General features: G+C 32.5%; 1 protein-coding gene across 3 annotated transcripts in view; it reads left to right on the top strand.

The window, feature by feature from the left end:
* LOC130672897 (lachesin) overlaps positions 1–26,560 on the top strand; it is a 670,825-nt gene that overhangs the window by 133,418 nt on the left and 510,847 nt on the right. For 2 of the 3 annotated variants that reach the window (XM_057477672.1, XM_057477670.1), the window contains exon 2: positions 4,483–4,578. The gene's annotated coding sequence lies outside the window, so the exon portion shown is untranslated. Of the gene's footprint in view, positions 1–4,482; positions 4,701–26,560 lie in introns of those variants that run through there. The other variant, XM_057477671.1, reaches the window with a different exon arrangement.

The raw sequence follows: 26,560 nt of genomic DNA, 5'->3' as shown, positions 1-26,560 counted from the left end.
TATGTATGTATGTATGTATGTATGTATGTATGTATGTATGTATGTATGTATGTATGTATGTATGTATGTATGTATGTATGTATGTATGTATGTATGTATGTATGTATGTATGTATGTATGTATGTATGTATGTATGTATGTATGTATGTATGTATGTATGTATGTATGTATGTATGTATGTATGTATGTATGTATGTATGTATGTATGTATGTAAGTGTGTGTGTGTGTGTGTGTGTGTGTGGGTGTGTGTGTGTGTGTGTATGTTGATGTAAACCTCTCGTATCTTTTTAGTGAATGAACCGATTTAGATGGTTTTTGCGGTATTCAAAAGATCCCTTCTGAACTTAGATTTTCAGATAATTATAGATCATTTATTCAAATAGACTCTGAGATGTTTAGGAAATGAGAAAAAAAAAATATTTTTTTTCGTTTTTTTTTTATATTTTGAAAACTGGCCGATCGATTAATTCCAAAATCTAATCAGCTCTAGAACTCGATAAAATCTTTCGATTGCCGCCAAGAACGTCTCACCTCCACCATCAAAATCGGGTTATTTGTCTAACAAATATCACGGAAGAAAGAAACTATGAAAAACAGTTTTTTGCGGATATTCTGAAACAACTGAATTAAACAATTCCGAAATCTGATCAGCTTTAAAATTTATTAAAGCGCGTTGAATTTCACATCAACCATCAAAATCGGATCATTTGTCTAAAAAGTATCGTGGTAAAAAGAAATGGTGAAAAACGGTTTTTTGCAAAAAATTTTTTAAATAACTGAACCAAATGATTTCAAAATTTGATAAGCTTTAGACTTTATCAAAACAGGTAGATTGCCACTTCCAACATAAATATCAGATCATTTAGTGATGAAATGTCGTGGGAGAACAAAATCCTATAAATCGGTTTTTTCCAAATATCTTTGAAACGGCTGAACCAATCGATTCCAAATTTCAACCAGCTCTCGAATTCAACAATACGCGTCGATTGTAACATCAAACGTTTGAATCGGTTGATTAGTTCAAAAGACATTGGCGTCAAAATGTTAAAAAAATAACATTTTATGTTATGTTTTACGGATAAGTCATACCACAATGTACTAGAATATGTGCAAAATCATACCAACTCTTCGCCTTTATGGTCTCTTTCGATCCCCATATAATTTCATCTAACTCGTTCTTTAATTTGAATCATATTATCAACAAGGAATTGTAAAAAACACAGTCTTTAATATGTTTCGCGGATATTTTATATATTATTGCTTTGATCTGAGTCAAATCTCACTTAAATCTTTATTTTTATTACTGACATTGATTTTTACCTCGATTTATTTATTTTATTGAACATAATCAGTACTAAAAATTTAAAACCACATGCTCATTAATGATTTTCGATTCCTAAATTTTCAAACTTTAACATAAAACGTAACTTGTTAGAGCTGAGAAGGCTCATAAAAAAACAATTGCATGTGAAAGCATGTTCTTTCAGTACAATTATTGTTTGACCTCGCAGAGCTCAAAAGTTTACCAAGAAACTTTGAAAAATTCGGGTGTTATGTTTTTACCCCGATTTTCGAAACTCGAAATTGCATCAGGTATCGGTGTTTTGAGGTGCTAAGAAGCTATTCTGACTTTTTCGGAATGATGCTTGAGTGTGCGCACGCGTGCCTGTGTGTGTGTGTGTGTGTGTGTGTGTGTGTGTGTGTGTGTGTGTGTGTGTGTGTGTGTGTGTGTGTGTGTGTGTGTGTGTGTGTGTGAACTTTTCATAACTTTTTAATTAATTTACCGATTTAGATGGTTTTTGCGGATGGTTTTTGATTAATTAAAAGAGCTCATCAGCGGTCAAAAAATATTTCTTCTTGATTTTTTGAAATTTCTCAGGAACGACTTGGTAAATCGATTCCAAAATCTAATCTGCTTTCGAACAATAACATGATCAGTCCATTTATTTTAGAGATAATCATAACTGCTCATTGTTGTTGTATGTAACTCCACTGTTTCAGCTTTATATTTAGCAAAGTCGGATCTGATAACAACTGTGCCGAATCACACACTTAAAAAAAGACGTTGATTGTATTTGTTTGCATCCAAATGAACTTAAGAAAATTTAAGACATCGAAAAATGATTGATTCTGTTACTTGTATTGTATTTAATTATATATTATTGCTCATAAGGTAACGAGATCGATAGTGGTATAACCACTACAATATCGGGGCATTAATCGCTTCTTTTGATAAATTAAAAAAAATTCGAAGTTAAAGTATTTTCAATTTAACTATAATTTTTAGGTAGATTTTTCTAAAATCTAACTATTGCATTTGACCTCATGGTCAATGTGTTAAGGAATTTTGTCATAACCTATCATAATTGGTTGAGTAGGGTTCAGAAATACCACACGTTAAAAAAGTATATATATATATATACATATTAGACTGTGCCAAATGAAATGAATTAGCGCTCGCGAAAATAAGAATTTTATATTTATTTCTCTACAAGAGTAAATTTTTTTATGTTTTAGGCCAAAATATTTTTTATATATATATCACAGATAGAACAATATGATTTCTTTTATTTATTTCGATTTAAAAATTGATTTTTGTTATACCAAATTTTATTTTTTTCGATTTTTTGGGAATTTTTGCCATTTATTTAAAATTTTAGAGATGTCTGAGCCATGGATGTTCGAGAATTATATGTGACAGATAAACATACATGGAAATAATTATTTATTTAGCCCTATAAAATTTTTTTCATCACAATACTAAGAATTTTTTTGCTTTTTTGCAATTTTTTGGGGTTTTCTGGAATTTACTCAGACTTTAAATGGCTAATGTTATAAATAAACTTCAGGTTAGTATGTGAAGGACCGAAATACATAAAAATCATGCTTAGTTAGGGTTAAAAAAATTTATAAGTTAAAAAAACGGTCGATTTTTGTGTATTTTTGAGGTTTTTTAAAGTTTTCTAAAAATCTGAGGGTGTACGGGTTAAACGGACCTCGGATTCGGATTCAGCGGGTCAAAATACATGGGAATAAATCGGTCCCGTCAAAAGTACAGAGAACTTATTTTTTTTTGTGTGCCGGTGTAATTATCAATTTTCCAGAAATATTTTGTATTTCCTTAAGATCGGAACTTTTAGCCCCAGATTTCCCTACGTAAAAAAAAAAGCCATTCGGCAGTTGAAATGGAAGGTAGATTTGTTACTCAATCGATCGAATAAGTTAATTTCATACATGAATATCTTGTGATAAATGTTAGTGTGTAGTCATGGCATGAAATTAGGCTCGTTTTCTAAGAGTGAGGGTAAAAAAGGGCAACGACTTACTTTCTCGGAGAACTTCAGATAGTTAATTTGACAAAAGATTGTATAGATAATATACCAGTATAACCTTTACGCAAATAAAGTATTGCTATATTCATAGCCTACAATGTTTGTTTAATTTTTTGATGATGACTATAACCTAACAGTATTACTATTAACAAAATTTTATCTTTCCCGCCAAGTCAAGTTTGCAGATTATTTTGTTCACAATGAAATATAACTGACGGAATTAAATTATTATAAAAAAAATATATGTATTATCCGGAATGAAATCCACATTTTTTAATTTTCTTGATAATGTCAAAACTATCAAGACTATCAAATTATTAGAAGAAAGAGTCAAACCATAAAATTTAAGGTAAAAAATTAAAGCTTACTAAACAAGCTTCAAGATACTTTCTACTAAAATTGTCTATCAATTTTATTACTAAAATTGCCTATCAATTTTATTACTAACATTGTCTATCAGAACTTCAACAGTGAATATACAAACTGATTTTGACGATAAATCATGAAAATATCAAACAGCTAAGACTCATCGACCGATTTAGCTCATTTTCGAATTTGATTACGATGATAACCTATAGAATAAGTGTGGAAAATTTTATTAAGATCCGATGAGAACTGTGGATGCTATCGCGCAATGACCAGTATTAATATGTCACGTAGCGATTCAAACGTGAATCGCTGCGCGCGCTTTCCCATTTCACCGTGAATTTAACAACACCTCCTAGCTAATAAAGCGCATTTATTTATTATAATATATTATTATTTAAGTATTTATATCATTTTTATGAATGATTAATTATGATTTATTCAGAAATTATTGATATTATTGTTTATTATGTTTATGTTTTGATAATTATTTTGAATTTAATGTACTTAATCGATATTTTCATTTCAGTTAGTAGCACACGTGCGCGTATATATTGTATGAAAATATCGACCGAAGGGAGAGTAAGTCGATATAGTGGGAATGAAAATCAATATATCCCTCCCGCCACGTGGTGCACTGAAATAATTATTATTTTATTGTTTCAAGGGTTAATTATTATTATGTTTATGAATATTGATAAATAATATTATTTAATTTATTATTATCATATAACTCAGATCAGGTAATATCTTTAAATATTTAATTTTAATTGATAATTTCAGGTCCGAGTTCATTAGAGGAGATGACACGTGAGTGATACCCATCCCTTGGAAAACCGACGCAGAAAAATAATTAGAGAGGACCGGGCTATTGTAAAGGTAGGAAGTGTTGTTGTCCGCAATTTTTAAGTAAAGTTATTCTGGCCCAGTTGCCGTTAGTTATATTAAAAGTATATTGTTTATTGCTGATAGACTCCAGAAGTAAATTATTATCAACGCCGGTAAGTCAATTGTATTATCATTTGTTGCATCGGCTATCGCTGGACCCTCGGTAGAGTTGATCGCGGTATTTAATTGTTTAATAATTCAACCTGAGTTATTGTTGTAATAATAAGTTGAGTATATTCGCCGTATGTCCCAAAGTTTGGTATACGTGCGTAGACGCGTCGAATAAATTCCTTAGTGAATTATAGACAAAAATAGCGTATTTGACTCCTTGTGTTACAATAGTATTTAAAATATTATTTCTCTGGGTAAAATTTATTTTATAATTTGATGGTATGCAACCCAATGTTGCCAAATATATTTTGAGTTCCCGCGTCTTTCTCTCCCCAGAGTAAATAATATAAAATAAAGAAAAGATTAGTATATTTATGTATATACATTTTATATTGAGTCCATAGAGTAAAAGTTTGTAATTTGTTATTTGAATCCCCCAATGGATAATTCAATTAACTTGATTTTGATTATTATTATTTGACTGTAATGAGCATATTATAATTTGTTGAAATTTATTATGAAGAATTAATGTTTAGTAAATGATTTTTGGTATTGTAATATTTTATTGGATTTATATTTATAAATATATTTAAATTAATTAATATAAAAGGATTCCAGTGATAGCCAACATTTGTTTGATTATTTCCTGGATATATTTTAGAGATAATTATTCTTTATTATTTTTATTTATTATATTTATTTGGTTATATTTCCGCTTGGTGCATACATTCTCGCTCAAAATTTGGTCCCGTGATCTCTCCCCTGATTTGGTATTATTTTTGTCCGTTTTGTAAAAACGGGCTGGAGCCCGCGTGCACGAACCTAGCCTGAGGAGCTGGTTCAGGCACACTATTATTTTGTTTATTATTATTTATTATTTTGAGTCATTTATTATTATTATTATTTATTATTTATAACACGTGGGTGACCGCATACAGTTTACCGAATTTGTTCGCGTCTCCGTCGCGAATTGAAAAACCCCGATGAAAAAAGATTTTATACAATTGTATAAAATTATATACAAAAAATGACCCGATCCAATTGTATAAAACTGTATAGAAATTGTATACGATTCTACACAAATTGTATACAAGTCTATATAATTATATACAATTTTATACAAATTATATACAATTCTATATAATTATATACATTTCTATATAATTGCAATATATAAAATTGTATAGAATTGTATATAAGTATATAGAATTGTATACAATGTGTATAGAATTGTATACAATTTTCTATACAAATTGTATACAATTGGATCGGGCCATTTTTTCTATCCAATTATATATAGTCCATATATAATTGATATATAATTCTATACAATTGTATACAATCTTTTTTCATCGGGACGGTATAGGTTATAAATCATAGAGTGTACAGGTACGTTAGAAACATCATTAGTGATAAAAGAAGTACTATCAAAATACAAAATAGCTGTGAAATTTACAAGTTATTTTGGTCATAATAAAATAAAACTGACGAAATTGGATTTTAATGGAAATTGCATAAGTTATGTTAAATGAAAACCATATTTTCAACATTTTTTTATTCCATCAAAATATTCAAGGCTATCAAATTATTGGAAGAAATGGTCAAAACATAAAGTTCAAGGTCATTAATTAAAGCTCATTAGACAAGCTTTCAGATACTTTTCACGGAAATTGTCTATGAGTATTAGTCTTAAAATTATATGAACTTGAAAGTGGATAAAAACTGATTTTTTTCAAAAATCGTGAAAATTTCAAACAGTTATAACTTCTAAACTAATCAACCGATTTAGCCCATCTTCGAACTTAACCGTGATAATCGCCCATAGAATAAGTGTGAAAAATTTCATTAAGATCTGATAAGAACTGTAGCCGCAATCGTGTCCTCAAAACTTGGTTATGTATATATATGGGTCATTCCACCAAAAAAAATTATTTTTACGGGGCAACCCTCGTCGATTTGGTTCAAACTTTGTGGAGTCGTTCTATATATTAAAAAAAAAATTCTCTGAAAATTTGAGCTTTTCATATGCAGCTGTTTCCAAGTTATGATTTTTTGAATTTTTAAAAAATTTTTGTTTTTAACTTTTTCATCAATCTTTTTGGAGGAAAAATTTTTTTTTTTAAATTAGCACATAACAGCTTTTTGTAGGAAAAATTCTCAGCTTTCCAATAAAAATATCCATTTGTTATTTTATGTTACAGAAAATCTTTTAAAATTCGATTAAAGAGGAAAAAACGATTTTTATGACTGTGCGGCGCTTGATACATCTAATTTGATATTTTTTTCTGAAAGCTGAGACTTTTTCCCACACTATATGTAGTTTTCACGATGTGCATATTTTTTGTTTAAACATAATCAATAATTATTTAAATGCAAGTCATTGATTTAATGGTTTTAACAAACTGTAATAGTTTATTGTGTGGCAAGAGATGAAACAAAACGATGTCAGACGAGAGTAAAGTAGGCTGCCCGAGCCATAGGCAAAAGCTGACATCAACTGCAATCTGAAGTCGTGTTTCATCTCGTGTTACACACTATTTTTTTCATGATTACCTGCATTGAAAATTATTTTCAGTGTCAGCAGCCAGTTAGAATCAAGTTAATTTAAGTCCAATGGTGTGATCAACCATTAGTGTACGCGTAACTTATGATTTGCAATTTATAATTAAACAGAAACCATAAATACAATTTATTATTTACACAAATTTTTATAAAACTTGATTACAAAGTCAGAACTGTCATTAACGCAGATGACATCAATAGTCTGAAATCACTATTGAACAAAACACAAAAATCAAAGTTAAAATTACTAATTCCTACACTTGAAACATTGATCCTGTATTATGAAAAATAGTTTTATAATTTTTGTTTTCAGAGCTTTACTGCAGATACATATCAGAAAACATATCCTCACACCGCAAAATTTATATATCCGGGCTATTTAAAATTTTACCAGCGTTGATTTCACTGTTATAACCAACCCTTATTAAAAGAAACGACTTAAAACGATTGGAAAAAAAATTTTGAATACTTTTTAATGCTTTTGAATACTTTTGAATCACCCTTTTAATGGGCATTTAACATTACAAATCGTTTCGAATCGTTTCGTTTAATCAGAGAATGATGACTTTTTATAGAAAATAAATGTTTTAGACGTACGATACTTGGAGTCAAATACGGTGAAAGAAACACAAACAGTGCACCCTATCTCACCTATTGTTGATAGCTTAGAATATATTTGTGTTAAAAATGTATCAACATCCTCAAAAAAAATAATAATTAAAGTTTTTTTAACATAGAGAGTTTATATTTTATTTAATTTTGTTTAAACAAAAAATATGCACATCGTGAAAATTACATATAGTATGAGAAAAAGTCTCAGCTTTTAGAAAAAAATATCAAATTAGATGTATCAAGCTCCGCACAGTCATAAAAATCGTTTTTTCCTCTTTAATCGAATTTTAACAGGTCTTATGTAACATAAAATAAAAAAAGGATATTTTTATTGGAAAGCTGAGAATTTTTCCTATAAACAACTGTTATGTGCTAATTTTTAAAAAATTCAAAAAATCATAACTTTGAAACAGCTGCATATAAAAGGCTCAAATTTTCAGAGAATATTTTTTTTTAATATATAGAACGACTCCACAAAGTTTGAACCAAATCGACGAGGGTCGCTCCGTAAAAATTATTTTATTTGGTGGAATGACCCATATATATACATTTGGGTGCGTCATTTCGAAGCAACATTTTTTTTTCTAGTGCATGTGGAAAAAATCATCGTTCGACACAAAAAAAAAAAAATTTCGCGCAAGAAAAAAAATTCTATGCCGATTACACACCTAGCTCATTGAAAAATTCGATTTTCCCGTTTTAATAACACGAGATAAAATTTTTTTTTTAGCTTTAAGTATCGTTAACTCTTTAACAAAGCAATAGATCGAATAGACTAACACACATTTTTGTAGAAAATTGAACGCTCTACAAAAAAGGTCTCTTATCATTTTTCGATAAATTCATTTGTTCAAAAGTTATTCGAGCTCGAAGTAAAGTTAGAGATTTTTCACTTTTCCGACGAAACTATCAGAATTATTACAAAATGTTGTAGAATCTTTATTGTTGACAATTCTATTCTCTACAAATTATTATCAGTAAAGTTTTTTCAAACTCCGCATTTTTTTCTATTTATTTTTATTTCAATTTCAAGCTCTTAAAAAAGTGGTTCTGATCGATTTCAAGAGCTCGACATTAAAATGGAAATAACTAAAAAACGATGCGGGATTGGAAAAAACTTTAATGATTATAATTTGTAGAAAATAAGATTGTTAATAAAAAACATTCTACAACATTTTGTGATAAGTCTGACAGTTTCGCCGGAAAAGTAAAAAGATCACCAACTTTACATCGAGCTCCAATAACTTTTGAACAGATGGATTTATCGAAAAATGATGATACCTTTTTTGTAGAACGTTCAATTTTCTACAAAAATATGTATTAGTCTATTCGATCTATTAATTTGTTGAAAAGTTAAAAATACTTAAAGCTGAAAAAAAATCGGTCTAACGGTTAACCCTGCGGGCCACCCTAAAACTTCCCGCTGTTTTCGAGCTCGTTGAGCTCGAAAACATTATTGTGAGTACATTTTCGAGCTCTTCGAGCTCGATAATACTTTGGTATGCCACTGTTTTCAAAAAAACCATTTTTTAGCATTTCTTTCTCCCACGATATCTCGCGAACGAATTAACCGATTTTGATGGTTGAGGCGGCAATAGACGCATTTCATTAAGTTCTAGAGCTGATTAGATTTTGAAATCGAATGATTAAATTTTTTTGTAGATATCCAATAAAAAACATTTTTCACTATTTTTTTAATCAACGATATCTCGTAAACGAATTGACCGATTAAGACGGTTGAGGCGGCATTCGACGGGTTTTATCAAGTTCTAAAGCTGATCAAATTTTGAAATTGATTTATTCACTCGTTTTTGAGAAATTTCAAAAAAACCAAGAAAAAAAATTTTTTTGAATTCTTTCGTCAACGGTTTCTCTCGAACGAATGAACCAATCTTGATGGTTGAGGTGGCATTCGACGTGGCTTATAAAGTTTAAGAGCTGATTAGATTTTGGAATCAATCCATCGAGCAAATTAAAAGTTATCCAAATAAAACATTTTTGAAAAAACTTTATTTTTGAAATATCTCCGAACGCATCCTACCGATTAAGCTCAAAATGTTACAGCTCAAAAATATTAACAAGCCGCGTTAAAAGACACCTCAAAGATCAAAATCGGTTTATCCGTTCAAGAGCTATGAATATTTACATACATACGTACGTACACACATACATACACTCGGACATCATAGTGAAATTAGTTAGGATAGCTTCCTAGAACCTCAAAACGTCAAAATCTGATAGAAATTTGGTTTTTGCAAATCGGACCGAAACCAATAACTTCCCGAATTTTTGAAAATTTTCAATTTTCTTAGCGGGAAGTTAAAAATTTTCCCGTGTTATGTATATTGGAAAATCGAATTTTTCAATTAGGTAAGTCTGCAATCAACATCGAATTCTGTTTCTTGCGTGAAAATTTTATTTTTGTGTTGAACTATAATTTTTTCCACATGCACATAAAATAAAAAAATGTTCCTCCGAAATGACGCACCCTAATATACATACATATATAAATCTTCAATCGAATGGTATTTTTGAACTCTACTCAACTAATTATGATAGGTTATGGCAAAGTTCCTTGAAAAATCGACCATAAGGACAAATACAAAACCTAGATTTTTTAAAAATCTACCTTCCCTGGTGAAAGTTTTTCGGACTTCTGTCCGAAAAAGTCTTTAGAAATCTGGAAAAGTATCTAGAACTCTAGAACTGAGTTTTTGAGACAGAAGTCCGAAAAATGTTCACCAGGGTTAAAACCGATATTCATATCAAATTAAAAAACTTGATTAAATTTTATGACAATTGTGCTTGAAAATCGAATTTTTTTTAAGAGTGTATGTAACCTGAATTCATTATCATAATTGCAATTCACCAATTTCACATACTGCTTCAGTAAATTATCAACAGTCATTGCACTCACCAACTTTGTTACCCGGCCGTTCAAAATAATTAAACCAAGCAACAAATATTAAACTTAATCAATTATTCTACTGATGAACAAATCAATAATTAGCTTATAAAACAATAATTAAAAGCAACATTTAAAAATAATTATCTGGAAGTCTTAATTAAAAATTAACCGACTTAAAATCCTGTTCACCTCACTTAATTTCATTAAATTCCCTCTGAAATACATCACTCCGTTGCGCAAGACCTTACTCGAAAAAATAAAAATAAATATAACCGACGATAAAAGTTTGGCTGTAGTTCAGTTGATTTTATTAAGCCGTCCATAAAGTTAATCCAATAATTTGGGCATGAAGAGAATAGTGTCTTGACGTGCGTGAAAATGAGTTTATCCAGCGTTGGAAATTACGTTTCTCAAGTGCTCAACACCCTCTTTATGCCCCTGAGCAACCTTTACCTCTACCTCAACATCCAGTTTTACCTCCAGCTTGCCCTCTTTATACCAACATCCTGTTTATGTTGTTACTTACCCACTTACCTCTCTTCCTACCGACTTGATAGAGTGAGTAGGTGAAAAATTTATAGAGTATAGAAGTAAAAACAGTTTCATAATAAAAAAATATAAAAACCGTTAACTAAAAAAAATAAATAAAATAAAAAGAAAGTTAAACAGAGTGCACGTAAAAGGAGAAAGAATAAGAAGAGAGAAGTAAAGAAAATAAATAAAGTATAGATGGTAAATGGACTTTAGTGGTATGCAGCCGGCGTTCCTCTCCACTCGTTTGACTTCCACCAAATGATTCATTTTATTTCACGGCAGGATGGACACGTCGGTCACAGGTTAATAAAGAGAAGACTATACCTCTATTTCTATTACGCAGTTTAATGTTGAGAGAATACAGAACACTAAGAGGAAGAAATAAACAAAGAAAAACTAAAAGAGAAAAAAAAGAGAGAGAGAAATTTTATATAAGGGTCAATAAAATGTGAGCTATGTCAGATACAAAACCATTGCCTTTGGACATATTTCGTAATAGTTGACTTAAATTATTTATTGAGGAAAATATAGTTATGTCTTTATGTGGCTGGTATATAAAGTATAAGATTATATAGAATGTACAAGAGAAGGGAAAATATTAAACTGGATTCACTAAATTATTTCCATGTCACGTCATCACCAATCGAATTATGTTGCTTATACTAATGAGCATTGCTTGTGGTAGCTTTATAATAAGAGAAAAAGAAGCAAAAGGAAGATAAAAATATGTTTTTTTGGAAAGTAGACTGGAATAATTATGAAAATTTGTATTTTGGAAAAATAGAGATGGAGCATTACGTAACAGTATTTAAAATTTATTTAAAATAAACTTTTAAACGGAAAATGTTTGTGATTTTATGTTAAATCCATGTTACAGTTTATACGCTAAGCTTTAATTATCGTTTTTTAACTAATTTCTGGGATTATTTCGATAATTTTACGTTGCTGCATGGAGAAAAAAAAATAGCAAACTTTACTCAAGAATATGAATTAAAATTACAAAATCCATATTGTCAACTTAAAACACAATTGTAATTATTACTATCTTGAGAATTTAATTTTCATTTATATTTTGCAATTTTTATAATTTGAATAAGAAAATAAATATAAATTGCGTTGGAAACTTGACTATATATTTAGCAAAGTTTACTATATTAGAATCTAAATACATTATATTAAATTTTTATTAGTTTCTTGAGTATGGCATTGCTACTATTATTATTATTATAATTATTATTATTATTACTATTATTATTATTATTATTATTATTATTATTATTATTATTTCTTTCTTAGTTAATTTCTCAGGAGGTTATCCCCAGTAGTCCGACTCTACCGAGGGCCTCAGCTGAGCGCCAAATCGTTACTGCTGCGATGCTCTATCAACAAGATAGTCAGCATGCGCAGCAGGCCAAGTTTCGTTGCCTAAGTAAACAGAGGGACCCGAGAATAACAGCCTTTTGCATCCGCGATGCCAGAAACTCAACTTGCGCTGGACAAGTTGGTATTCTAGCCAGTGCAGACACAAACGACTGTTTCATCTCTCCTAGGACGCCAACAATGAGGACGACAAGTTTGACACGGTAACCTGGGTGAAGTTTGCCAATTTCGAACAGGAGATCCTGATATATCTCGTGTTTGTGCTCTTCTTTAACCGTGATGTTATACTCAGCAGGTGCTGAGAACTCGATGACATAAAGGTCTCGAGTGGTTTTATCGAAGAGCACAATATCAGGTTTATTGTGATCTATTTTCCGAGTTGTTGCGAATGGCACGTTCCAATAAATACGGCAACGGTCATTCTCAACAACTTGTGGAATATCTCCTGGCAGATAAGGCAGCACTGGTGTTTTATCGATACCGTGCGTATGTCTAAGGTGGTAGTAGAGTACTCGCAGAGCAGCATTATGACGCTGGATGTATGCACTTCTTGCCAGCACAGGACATGCTGACAAGAGATGCATAAGCGTCTCAGGATGTTGCTTACACACCCTACACGATGTGTCGGGTAGCTGCATCTGGAGTACTTTCGCACGGTATTCGAGGGTATTGATTACACCATCTTGGCAGGCAAAAATATATCCTTCGGTCTCGGACATCAGGCCAGCTGACTTAAGGAAGGAAAACGTCAGCTGGGTGGACAAGCCATGGTCACGCACGTGTTTGAAGAACACGCTGTGCATGGACTTGTCCATGTGTGTACTGAGCAGTTTTTGCTGCTCAGCATTCCTGACGACACTCTTAAATTCCTCCTTAGGGAGTTCAATAAGAGGGTTCACTCTTCCGAGACCGAGGGATTTTGCCGCGTACTTTGCTGCCTTATATAAGAACGCTCCCTTCTGCAGATTCTCATGACTATGAACAATCTGCATAAGGAAGTTATCCTCATCTGCAGTGAAATTGACAACTTCGTATGTTAAACCCAAAACCAAACGATCGTGTAGACACTCCAAGCTCTGTAGACCTCTCCCTCCGATGTGCCGGGAAAGGTATAATCTGGTGACTGAGGACTTAGGGTGCATGCTCCGATTGATATTCATGACTTTGCGTGTCTTGATATCGAGATCTCTAAGCTCTTTTCGGGTCCATTTAAGGACACCGAAAGAGTAGAGTAGTACTGGGACAGCAAGCATGTTTGTTGCAGAGACTTTGTTTTTCCCGGAAAGTTCTGATGACCAGATTTTCCGGAGTCTCCGCCCATACTCGCTGCAGAGAGTCGTTTTGATTTTCGAGACGTCCTGCATAGGACTCCCGTCAATCCCTAGATATTTGTACGACTCTCCGGCGTCAAGATGGTCAATGACGCTCCCATCTACTGACTCGATATCTTCGCGCAAATCAGAGCACTTACCCCTCACCAGATTAACGACCGCGCACTTGTCCAACCCAAAAGCCATGCCGACATCCCGTGTATACTCCCCTACGATATTCAAGGCAGTCTGAAGGTGTTCCTCATCAGGAGCATACACCTTCAGATCATCCATGTAGAGTAAGTGGGTGATCGAATATTTCCGATCAGTTGGTGGGCCCACTGAGTATCCACAGGTACGGCGTAGCGCAACAGATATCGGCAGCAGTGAGATGCAAAACAGCAGCGGGCTCAGGGAATCTCCCTGGAAGACACCTCGCTTGTACTGTACAACTTCGGTCACACGTTTGTCGTTGCCACATGAAATGTGGAACCGTGTTCGCCAAAGTTGCATCGTACGCTGTATGCATCCCACTGTATCGCGATTGACCGCAAGGCATTTGAGCAAAAAGAGAATGAGCTCATGAGATGTTGAGTCGAATGCCTTACGGTAGTCAATCCAGGCCATGGACAGGTTGCACTGATAGTAGACTGCGTCTTGAATGACACATCGATCTACTAACAGATTCTCTTTGCAACCCGACAGGCCTCTTTTACTGCCACGCTGTTCGTATATCTGCTGCCATACAGGATCTATCTCCTGTAAAATGCGATTGTTCAAGATTTTGGTGAAAATCTTATAAACCGCATTCAAACAGGTGATAGGCCTGTAGTTCTTTGGGTCGGACAAGTCACCTTTCTTAGGGATGAGCACGGTTCGCCCTTCTACAAGCCAGCACGGAATAGGTTTGTTGCCTCTGATAAACGCTGTAAATATCCGGGCCAGATGGCTGTGGGTAGAAGTAAGTTTCTTCCACCAAAACAAGTTAATGCCATCCGGACCCGGAGCAGCCCAGTTCTTACCATTATTCAGAGCCAAACGAACTTCTTCCACGCTGACTTCAGGGCTCTCTTCATCAGCATTGTCGTTTCGGTGGCGGCGACAAAATGCCTCGAAGTCGTTGAGAGCTGGAGTGTCACGATTCACGTCTGGTTGATCACCATACAACTCGGACCAGAAAGCTTCTACTCGCTCGATAGATGGGGGATCGCCAGAAACAGATGTCTTAGGTGTCAGAAAGCGTGAAGGACTCAACCGAAACAAAGAGTTATCGGTAAGCCGCTTCAGCTTTTTCTCTAGTGACTTTTTAGCAGTCACCAGAGCCCGCAACCTGTTAAGGGAACCTTCTTTGATGTTAAGAAGATTCTCCTTATTCAGTGTGTGATGTTGATATCGTAGTCCCGCCGAAATACGGCGGACTTTAGGCGTAAACGCTTTACGAGCATTTACGTACTCAATCACACACTGAATGCGGGAGACATGTTTCCGGAGATCATCAATCTTCAGTGAAAGCTGCCCAATGCGACCTCTCATCTTAGCCTCAGGAGAAGAAGTATTATTTCTTGCCGGAGGTAAGAGTGAGGAAGCAGCATCATAGACAGCTTGATTGATGGTGAGTAGAGTAGAATCCTCCTGAATCCGAGTTGATAGCTCGTGGTTTTCCGTGTCAAGTAGATGTTTTGGGTAGTGTATCTTTTTAGAGATACATACTTGTCGTCTTTCAAAATCATTGTCGGCGTCTTCGGAAGAACGGCGTCTCTCCTGATGTAGCTGTGCTGGAAAAGACAGACGGTGAGATACTCGTCTGTTAGATAACAGTGATCGTCGTGTCCGCCGGAGATGAGAGGTATAATCACGCAGATGTTGTTGTGAAAAATGGCTATGGTTAGGGTGCATATCGCTCCAGAGAGCATGCATCCTGGCCATGTAACCTCTCCGCTCCGGTTCACTGTTATTATAGCACATCAGGAGATCGACTCGTAATTCCTCCGTCCACCTAAATGCAGTCCGTTGTTCGCCAGGGTCGTCATCATTCGGAATCTCGGTGCTCCGCCCAGCTAGTGGGTAGCCCTCATTCGAGAAGGGCCGGTTGTGGGGAGCACTTCTGTGTTCAGGATTGTCTTGAACTCAGTTTACTTCACATTGGGGAGTTAACCCAATGCGAAGGTTGTTGTGCGCTTAGTAGGTCAGTAGATGGTGGGCTGACCTATCTAGCCCACGGTGCGCCACGGAGTAATCAAAATCTCCGCTGGCCGCACAACATGCACCGTGGGCTTTATTATTATTATTATTATTATTATTATTATTATTATTATTATTATTATTATTATTATTATTATTATTATTATTATTATTATTATTATTATTATTATTATTATTATTATTATTATTATTATTATTATTATTATTATTATTATTATTATTATTATTATTATTATTATTATTATTATTATTATTATTATTATTATTATTATTATTATTATTATTATTATTATTATTATTATTATTATTATTATTATTATTATTATTATTATTATTATTATTATTATTATTATTATTATTATTATTATTATTATTATTATTATTATTGTTATTGTTATTGTTATTGTTATTGTTATTGTTATTGTTATTGTTATTGTTATTGTTATCATTATTATGAATTTGTAATAACTATTGATGTATTATACAAGATATCATTAAGTGGTTGTAATATTAATCATCTGATGTAATAATAGTTAATATTTTCACTGTAATTATTGATACATTGATTCAACACGATGATTATTACAATCATATGTTTTAAATATTGACGTACCATATTGTGAGAGTCACAATAATTATGTAACTAATATGTATCATATTAATAAAGCGAATTTAACAACAGTCATTATAATCATTGCCATAAATTTATCAGTGTAAATGTTGGTAAAATTCAAAAATATCCATCATCAGTAAACTTAATTGCAAGTAGTTGTGGCAAGTATTAATGATTCCAAAATTCACTTTCACTCCTGTCTTTTTTCGTTTAAAAAAAAAACTTGACTCTTTAAAATATTGTTACATATGGGTCATTCCATTTCAATTCAACGAAATTGTGACGGTGACCTTTTTCGATTTTTCTGATTTTTTAATATCTTTTCATACATGCAGAATGAAGTCTTCAGCTAAATTTTTAGCTCTTTATCTCTACCTCTTCCAGAGTTATTATTTTTGCTTAAAAAGGATTTAACTTCGACTATGATAATCTAGTTGTGATTAGTTATGATAATCTCACGACATGGGAGGTCATTTTGTTTGGTTTTTAACGCTATTTCTGAAAAAAAATTCAAAATCAGAAACAAAAAATTTTGTAATGCTTTTTCGGCCATTTTCACTCGCCACTTCTGATCAGACAAACGCAATCCATAATCTAAAACTTTTTTCCATCACACCCGTTGCCAAATAGACCTACAAAAAAGCTGATAAAAAAATCTAATACCTCTCTCTTCTCTATCTACGGGAACCCCGTTGGCTACTTCCGAGTCTCAAATGGAAACTGGCTGAAATTACATTTCCACAAGTGACATACTTATCATAAAACTTCAATTTAGGTCTAATTACTTAAATATCAGACTACTATTGGAGCTTGAGATCTACTGAAAGATAATATCTAAACCACTCAATTTCAGTAATCATCACTGTTAGCCGTGGGAAAAAGTGCCGTAGATGCGAAAAAAAATTCGTATTAAAATTTAGGGTGCGGCAAAAACCAATGGGTCTGGAAAAGTTCTTTTCAGTTAACTTACTGGATATCGGGATAGTAATGTAGGGTAGCTGTATTCAACCTTCTTTCAACACCGACCCAAAACTCAACGTCCAACACCCAGTACCCAGCATCCTTTATTACTCTCAATGCTGTTTAATGTTTCACAATGTTAGCTGCCCCTTTTTGGCAAACCAAGTTCACTGGATGGTACGAGTTAAACGTTACAATTCAGTTTGCTCACTACAGATATATGCATATATGTCCAATCCATACATGTATGTATGTCTAGGTAGTAGTGAAGGATCGATAGTAGTATGAGTGGACAGGAGTAACAGGTCGGATGTCCGGCAGTCCGTCACACAGTAGCTCTCCCCTCAAATATACAGTATCTCCGGTTAGCTAGAGAAGCGATACTCGTCATGGTCCGCTGTGCTCGGCATATCGGTACTATAACAAGTCCTGAATATGCATATATTCTGATCTGTTAGTGTCTATATAGTGGTAGCTATAGGATTCCGTCACAAACGTTAGTGTTTATATATATAATTTACTGTTGGAGATTGGAAATGGTAGGGTTGGTGATGTGACTACGATTAAGGTTGATACTGGCATTAATTGTTTAGCGTTAGCTTAAGTGATCGTGATAAAGATATACTTATCCAAAAAATTAAAGGAACAAGAAAATTTTATAAATTTTTTAGTGATTTTTGGAAGGCTGTATTTTCGTGAAAAATGATCGTATCGAAAAACAAAAAAAGCAAATTTAAGCGTGAAATCTCAAGTTTAAAGATCTTCCAGCAAAATGTTTTTTCGAGCCACGGTTTTCGCGGAATCATAAGAAAAATGTCGAGACAAAATTTTTCTAAATTTTTTAGTTTTGTTATTAAGGTCTACGGGGACGGGAAAAGTTTTTTCAAAAAATCGAATTCATGGCTCGCTCAGGAAATTTAATCAGCTACAATTTGTTTTTTTTTGTTTCTCTGTACGTCAATTTGCTGCTGACTTCAAATGAATAAGGATCCTTTCGTCATTGATTATTGATATCTCAGCAAATAATGGCCGCACAGTAATTTAAAGGGCAGTTTAAGTAACTTGAATGAATACCCTACAAGCTCCATTTTCGATTTTTTCGAAAAAAAATTTTTCTATATCCTTGATATCCCTTTGAAAAACCCATAAAAAATGGTCATTTTCTGGTTGTTTAGTCGACTCATCGCTACTATGCAAATATTGATAAAAAAAATAATGTTGCCAGGTAATTTTACAGCTTAATGTACCCTCAAAAACTCTGGAAATTTTCAGATTGATCCATTGAACCGTTTGTCCGGGCCGATTGCTCAAAGTTTTACAAACCAATTAAAGGAACAAGTTTTGTTCCTTAATTTGTGTAATCATTACCAAAATGAAAAAATCAATTTGTTTCGGATTTTCTTACATTTGTGCGTTAGTAATTCAGTGAATTTAAGGTTAAGAGAAAAAAAAAAAAAAAACTGAATAAAACGTAAAAAAAAAATCTTGTTTTATCTCGTTTTTCGGAAATTTTTTTCGATTTTTCGAAAAAATCAAAAATGGAGCTTGTAGGGTATTCATTCAAGTTACTTAAACTGCCCTTTAAATTACTGTGCGGCCATTATTTGCTGAGATATCAATAATCAATGACGAAAGGATCCTTATTCATTTGAAGGCTGATATCTCAGCAGCAAATTGACGTACAGAGAAACAAAAAAAAAACAAATTGTAGCTGATTAAATTTCCTGAGCGAGCCATGAATTCGATTTTTCGAAAAAATTTTTCCCGTCCCCGTAGACCTTAATAACAAAACTAAAAAATTTAGAAAAATTTTGTCTCGACATTTTTCTTATGATTCCGCGAAAACCGTGGCTCGAAAAAACATTTTGCCGGAAGATCTTTAAACTTGAGATTTCACGCTTAAATTTGCTTTTTTTGTTTTTCGATACGATCATTTTTCACGAAAATACAGCCTTCCAAAAATCACTAAAAAATTTATAAAATTTTCTTGTTCCTTTAATTTTTTGGATAAGTGTAGATAAAACTTTGTTAACTTTCCGCTAAGAAAATTCAAAATTTTCCAAAATTCAGGAAGTTATTGGTTTCAGTCTGATTTTCGAAAACCGAGTTTTCATCAGATATCGATGTTTTGAGGTCCTAAGAAAGCTAGACTGAACATTTTCAGAATGATCTCTGAGTGTCTGTTCTTACGGAATTCGATTCTTAAGGAATCGAAAGAGCTTGTTGGTCGTCCACTTTCCTGAAAATTTCAGATCGACCAATCAATTAGACTCCAAGATATAGAAGAAACACGAAAAAAAAATCTGTACATCGGTTTACCCTGAAGGTCAGTCCCAAAGCTTTCCGCCGTTTTCGAGCTCAAAAGCTCGAAAATGTTATTTTCAATGTTTTTAACTTGGCAATACTTTGTATTATTGTTTTTCAAGCTTGAAAACAGAAATGTTTCCATTAAATTTGGAAAATTCAAGACATCGAAAATAATTGATAAACAAGTTTTCTTAATATTTTTATTCACAATTACGTTCAATAACATCAATGTATACAGGTAGAAAACAATGTAAGTGATTAAAATGAGTTTCGACTCAGATCATAGCGTTAATATTTAAAATATCCTTGAAAAATGTTACAAATGGTGTTTTTTCAATTTTTTTTGTTGATAGTGTTATTTAAACTGAAAAACGAAGTGCCATTGGCACCCCAAGTTTTCACCCGTACATTGGGAAACGCTGATACCGGCGGTTCTCACCTCCTGTCCTGCTATTAGGAACGCTGACACCAGCGATCTAATAATGTATCCAGTCCTGGGCGCTGCCACCGGCTGTCCAGGATTATGCAAATCCCGCATCCTCTTAAATAATATGGAGACCGCGTCGGAAAATGTATTTTGAAATCGCGAAAATTAAATAAAACGATAATTTGTAAAATAATCGACAACCAGGGCCCACCAGGGGTCTATAGATAATCTAACGAGGCCAAACCTGGGCGTTGAATAATTAAAATTAATGATGGAAATTTTCCAGTATATAACAGTGGTGCTGTGACCAGGATCAGCGAGCATTGTTTATAGACAATACAAATAATTTTTTAATAATTACATTAAACTGGAGAATTCCCAGAATGTAACAGTTACTTTTTACACTTTTCGTCGTCGATATCTTTTGAACTAATGAACCGATTTTGATGTTTGAGATGGCAATCGGTGGGTTTTTTTCTAATTTCTAGAGCTGATTGTATTTTGGAAATGTTTGATTTAGTCTTTTCAATGACCCGACTAGAAATTTTTAAGTGCACCCATTTGGGACCCAATTGAGTTGCCCAATGGAGACTCTACATTGAGATGTAACGCAGAAACGTACTTAGGCCCCGATCGAGCAATCCCGATAGGTTCCCAATAGGGTAAAACCTACGTGTTACCGAATGAACGATCCCTATTAAAAAAAATATTTATTATAATACCAAAGAATAACTGATGGAGTAATAAAAAATCCATGATGCAATGATTGACGTACTCTTTGTATAAATATATTATTGTCCTGTACTTTGTTTAATTTTTAGCCAGTAAGCACAATATTAAAAGAAATTAGCAATTTTTACGGTCAAATGGATTATCAAATTATAACCTCATGATACTTTAAGTAAATAAAAAAAAAAAATCATACGATCAAAATTTTACTCAACCAACATTATACAAGAAAGAATAGGAAAGAGCGGCGGGAAGGACACAAAACAGAATATTCTGTTCAGAAGAAGCGAAAAATAATTTGATCGTTTATAAACAATTTAAATAAAAAAAATTAATTTTAACATATATTTTGTATACAAACGTAAAAAACAAATTTGTTGCATTATTAACTTTTTTGAAAACAAAAACTTTTAATAACAAATTATGAGCATTTCGGATTGTATATGAATCATAGAAGTTATTAAAATAATTATAATTTTTGCATTGGGTTATCCCACCAAGGTCTATGAGGTCCCACTCAGGAAAAACTGATGTTGGGTAACTAATTTTTGCATCGGGACATTCCAACAAGTTCTCAATTAGGCCCCACTCAAGAATAACTGGTGTTGGGTAACTAACTTTGCATTGGGATGTCCCAACAAATTCCCGATTGGGTCCCAATGTGGCAAAACCAATATAAATCATTTATTCTTGGATTGGGCTATCCTAAAAAGTTCCCGACCGGATTCTGACTGGGATAGACCTACTGGGCATGCCACAGCAATTCCCAATTGGGACCCAATGTATTGGGACAATTTCTAGTCGAGGATATTCGTGAAAAACAGATTTTTAACATTTCTTTCTCCGATGATGTCTCTTGAACGAATAAGCCGATTGAGATGGTTGCGTTGGTAATCGACGCGTTTTATTGAGTTCTACACGGAGAGAAATGAAACTCAACATAAACGAAAAAATACTATCTTAATATCAATTTCTATTAGATCTTTTTAAAAAATCATAAATTGTGGTAATTTTTACGAAAAATTGGTAAAAAGTTATACCAACAAATGTAAAATATGTTATGCTATGGAAGTGATATCAAAATAAATCTTGAAATTTTATAAATTGGGAGTAAAGTTTTGATAAACAATTGCTATTAATTGAAATGTAATTAAAAATTATCATGTTTTTCATATTATAGTTTTTCAATGATGGATTTATACATTTTTTATAATTTTGTATCAAAAATTAAAGCCAGCATAAAAATATTTATTTTAAACAGTATTAAATTTGAAATAAATTGATTGTTTTTAAACTCTTTTGTAAAATTTAAAAAAAAAAAAATGGTTTTTTTGTTTTATATTATATAAATTTTTTATTATTTTTTATCACCTAAAAATTAATTAGAACTAAAAATGATAATTACCATAATAGAATAACAAAATTTACAGATTTTGTCATGATATTTATATTAACTTCAATGTTTATTATTATTGTCTGGGTATAAATTCTCGAACACTGATTCAATTTAAAAATCCTAGCTACCATAATAAAAATTCTTAAAATTTTGAAAGTTTTAGTTTTGTCAGTTGATAATTCTCATTATATAATAAGTATAAATTCTACTTTACCAGTAATGCAAAATTTCTCTTGCCAGCATAATAAAATTTGAGAAATTTAAACTGATATTTACTCAGTTGAGAAAGAACACAATTATAGAAAATCATTAAAGTTTAAAAAATTAATAACAGTTTTTACACCTATTTGATAAGATTTCATTGAAAAACAGCTATTTATAATTTTTCAACAATGATTTTTGTTTCCCTCGCGGTCCTGCAACCACCGTGGAACCACCGTGGATCCACGGTGAAACCACCACATCGTGGACCCACCGTGGAACCACTGTGGATCCACCGTGGTTTCGTGACATTTCACCACAGTTGATCCACAGTGGATCCACAGTGTATCCACGGTGAATCCACAGTGTATCCACGGTGAATCCACAGTGAATCCACGACAAAACCACGGTGGATCCACGGTGAATCCACGACAAAACCACGGTGGATCCACAGTGGATCCACAGTAGACCCATTGTGGATTCACCGTGGTTTTTCCGTGGATCCGCCGTGGATCCACTGTGGTTCCATAGTGGTTTTTCCGTGGTTTGACGCGAGATCTTGACATGAATTTTTCAGTTGAAATAGTGATAAATGAAGACGTTTCTAAAAATCTAACTCAAGTAAAAAAATTTTTTCCGTAGTTTTACCGGATGAAAACGTAAAATGAATTTTTGTACGCGTGTAATTCAAATGGAAAAATAGAAATTCATTGAATCTCATTAAGAACTGAGATATAAAGCTGTGCTTTGAAGGGAATTTGTTTTTGCCTAAAAGCAGTTTTTTCTTTGGACCACTCTAGTATCTATAAATAATAGTGATACTTTACATAATTTTTTTATCGACTTAATTAACCTAAAATATGATGCAGCAATCATAAGACTTTTTTTTTGTCCAACTTTCTGTAAATAATAATTAACGTTACCTCGTTAATTTTCAACAACCTCACGAATAGAATTATCTATAACATTGTTTTGGAGTGATAACTTTTACGTAATTTTATTGATCAATTCCTGAAAACTAACTAGTAATTTTATTCAAACACGATATCAAATGTTGCAAAGCATGTAATAATTAGCTGATTTGCTCAAAAAATTCTGTGGACGAAGTCTTTCGAAAATCAAAAAATTTTTATCCCAATTTTCTTTTTAATTGTGTATTTGTTAATTAACAAAATTTGTAAAAATGAAAGTAAACAATAAAACCTCGATAATTCTTAATAATTAATTAAAGAATTAATAATACTCTCTCTGAGATAATAAAATCATTTGGTTAAGTTAAGAAAATATTCATTTAATAGACAAATAAATTATTTTGCAGTGCCAACAACCCCAAATATTAAAGCAATATATTATTATATCAACTCTAATAAATATTACTTAGACACAAAAAAATATATCCATTTAGAATAAATAAATATATATATATATATATATATATATATATATATATATATATATTTGTTCGAGATTAATGAATATATATTTAATCCTAATGATTATTGATTTAACAAGTTATGATGCTAGGCAGCAGCAGCGGAAGTAGTTCAGTGCTCACCACTAGATCGCGCCCACCTTTTGTAGTGTCCCTGGTAAGATACTTATTTCAGAAGTTATAAGTTCTGATCTTGAAGCAATCATGGAATGCGTTACTCGCTGAATGTTAGCAGAGAGATAATAATCCATTTTTGATAGTAATACAGGGGTATCTTGTATTACACTATGACATTAATGTTTTCTTGAACTATTTTTGTCAAAGTACAAAAAATAAATTTTGAGGTGAGACCAAAATATACATACGCGCTTTCGCGCTAAGGCATGTGAAAATCGGTCTTCGGTCACTTACTATCAACCCAGCAAAGATGAATCTAGTTTATAGTAAATTTAATTTTTTAAGACTTATAGCTTCACATCGTAATTCAATTGTAGTTTCACTCTCGAATTTTTAATTTTTTTTATTTGATAGTTGGTAAAATCTATTTTTAGTTAGCGCTTATGTATTAAACGGTATAACTATAGCATAAAAGTACGTTGAAAACGTACTGCAAACACGACAAAAAAACCATAAAACCACTATGAATCCACGGTGAAACCACCGTGGATTCAGTTGAGTTTTATGGGGTTATGTAATTGTGAAAATCGTTATTTTTATTGATTTCCATATTATAATGCTTATGAGATTTGTTTGCATAAATATTTGTATGTTTGATAATCAAGTACACACTTAGGAATAATACGTTATATTTTAACTTCCCGCTAAGAAAATCGACGATTTTCGAAAAAATGGGAAGTTATTGTTTTTACCCCGATTTGCGAAAATCGAAATTTCATCAGATGTCGAAGTTTTGAGGTCCTAGGAAGCAATTCTGACTATCTTCAGAATGATGTCCGAGTGTCTGTATGTATGTGGGTGTGAGTATGTGTGTGTGTGTGTGTGTGTGTGTGTGTGTGTGTGTGTGTGTGTGTGTGTGTGTGTGTGTGTGTGTGTGTGTGTGTGTGTGTGTGTGTGTGTGTGTGTGTGTGTGTGTGTGTGTGTGTGTGTGCGCATGTATGTATGTATGAATGTATGTATGTATGTATGTATGTATGTATGTATGTATGTATGTATGTATGTATGTATGTATGTATGCATGTGTGTGTGGCCGATCTATAACTTTTTAACTAATGAACCGATTTGGATGGTTAAGGCAGCAATCGAAAGAGCTTGTTGGCCATCAACTTTTCTGATAATTTCAGATGATTTGATTAAGTAAACTCGAAAATATTGGCAAATTACGAAAAAAAAATTTTTTATTTTTAGTTTTTCATTGATTTCACAGAAACAACTTATACGATCGACTCCAAAATGTAATGAGCTCAAGAACTTAATAAAACGCATCGATTGCCGCCTTAGCCATCTCAATCGGATAATGCGTTTGAGAGTTATAGCGGGAGAAAGAAATGGTAAAAAACGGTCTTTTGCAAAAATCTTTAAAACAACTGAACTAAACAATTCCAAAATCTAATCAGCGTTAGAATTTATTAAAACGCGTCGATTGCCACCTCAACCATCAAAATCGGATCATTTGTCTAAGAGATATCGCAGGAGAAAGAAATGATAAAAAACAGTTTTTTCCAAATATCGTTGAAACGACTGAACCAATCGATTTCAAATTTCAATCAGCCCTAGAATTCAGGTAGCGCGTCAATTGTAACATTAAACGTTTAAATCGGTTGATTAGTTCAAAAGACATCGGCATCAAAATGTTAAAAAAATAACATTTTATGTTATTTTTAGGGATAAGTCATACTATAATGTACTAAAATATGACCAAAATCATACCAACTCTTCGTCTTCATGGTCTCTTTCGATCCCCATATAATTTCATCTAACTCGTTCTTTAATTTGAATCATATTATCAACACGAAATTGAAAAAACACAGTCTTTAATATTTTTCGCGGATATTTTATATATTATTGCTTTGATCTGAGTCAAAACTCTCTTAAATCTTTATTTTTATTACTGACATTGATTTTTACCTCGATTTATTTATTTTATTGAACATAATCAGTACTGAAAATTTGAAACCGCATGTTCATTAATGATTTTTGATTCTTAAATTTTCAAACTTTAACATAAAACGTAACTTGTTAGAGCTGAGAAGGCTCATAAAAAACAATTGCATGCAAAAGCATTTCCGAGCTCAAAGAGCTCGAAAATGTATTCACACTAATGTTTTCGAG

The sequence above is a fragment of the Microplitis mediator genome, chromosome 8, assembly GCF_029852145.1.
Source record: "Microplitis mediator isolate UGA2020A chromosome 8, iyMicMedi2.1, whole genome shotgun sequence".
Taxonomy (NCBI): Eukaryota; Metazoa; Arthropoda; class Insecta; order Hymenoptera; family Braconidae; genus Microplitis; species Microplitis mediator.
The sequence above is the reverse complement of the archived record's forward strand: the minus strand, read 5'-3'. Positions and strand labels throughout refer to the sequence as shown.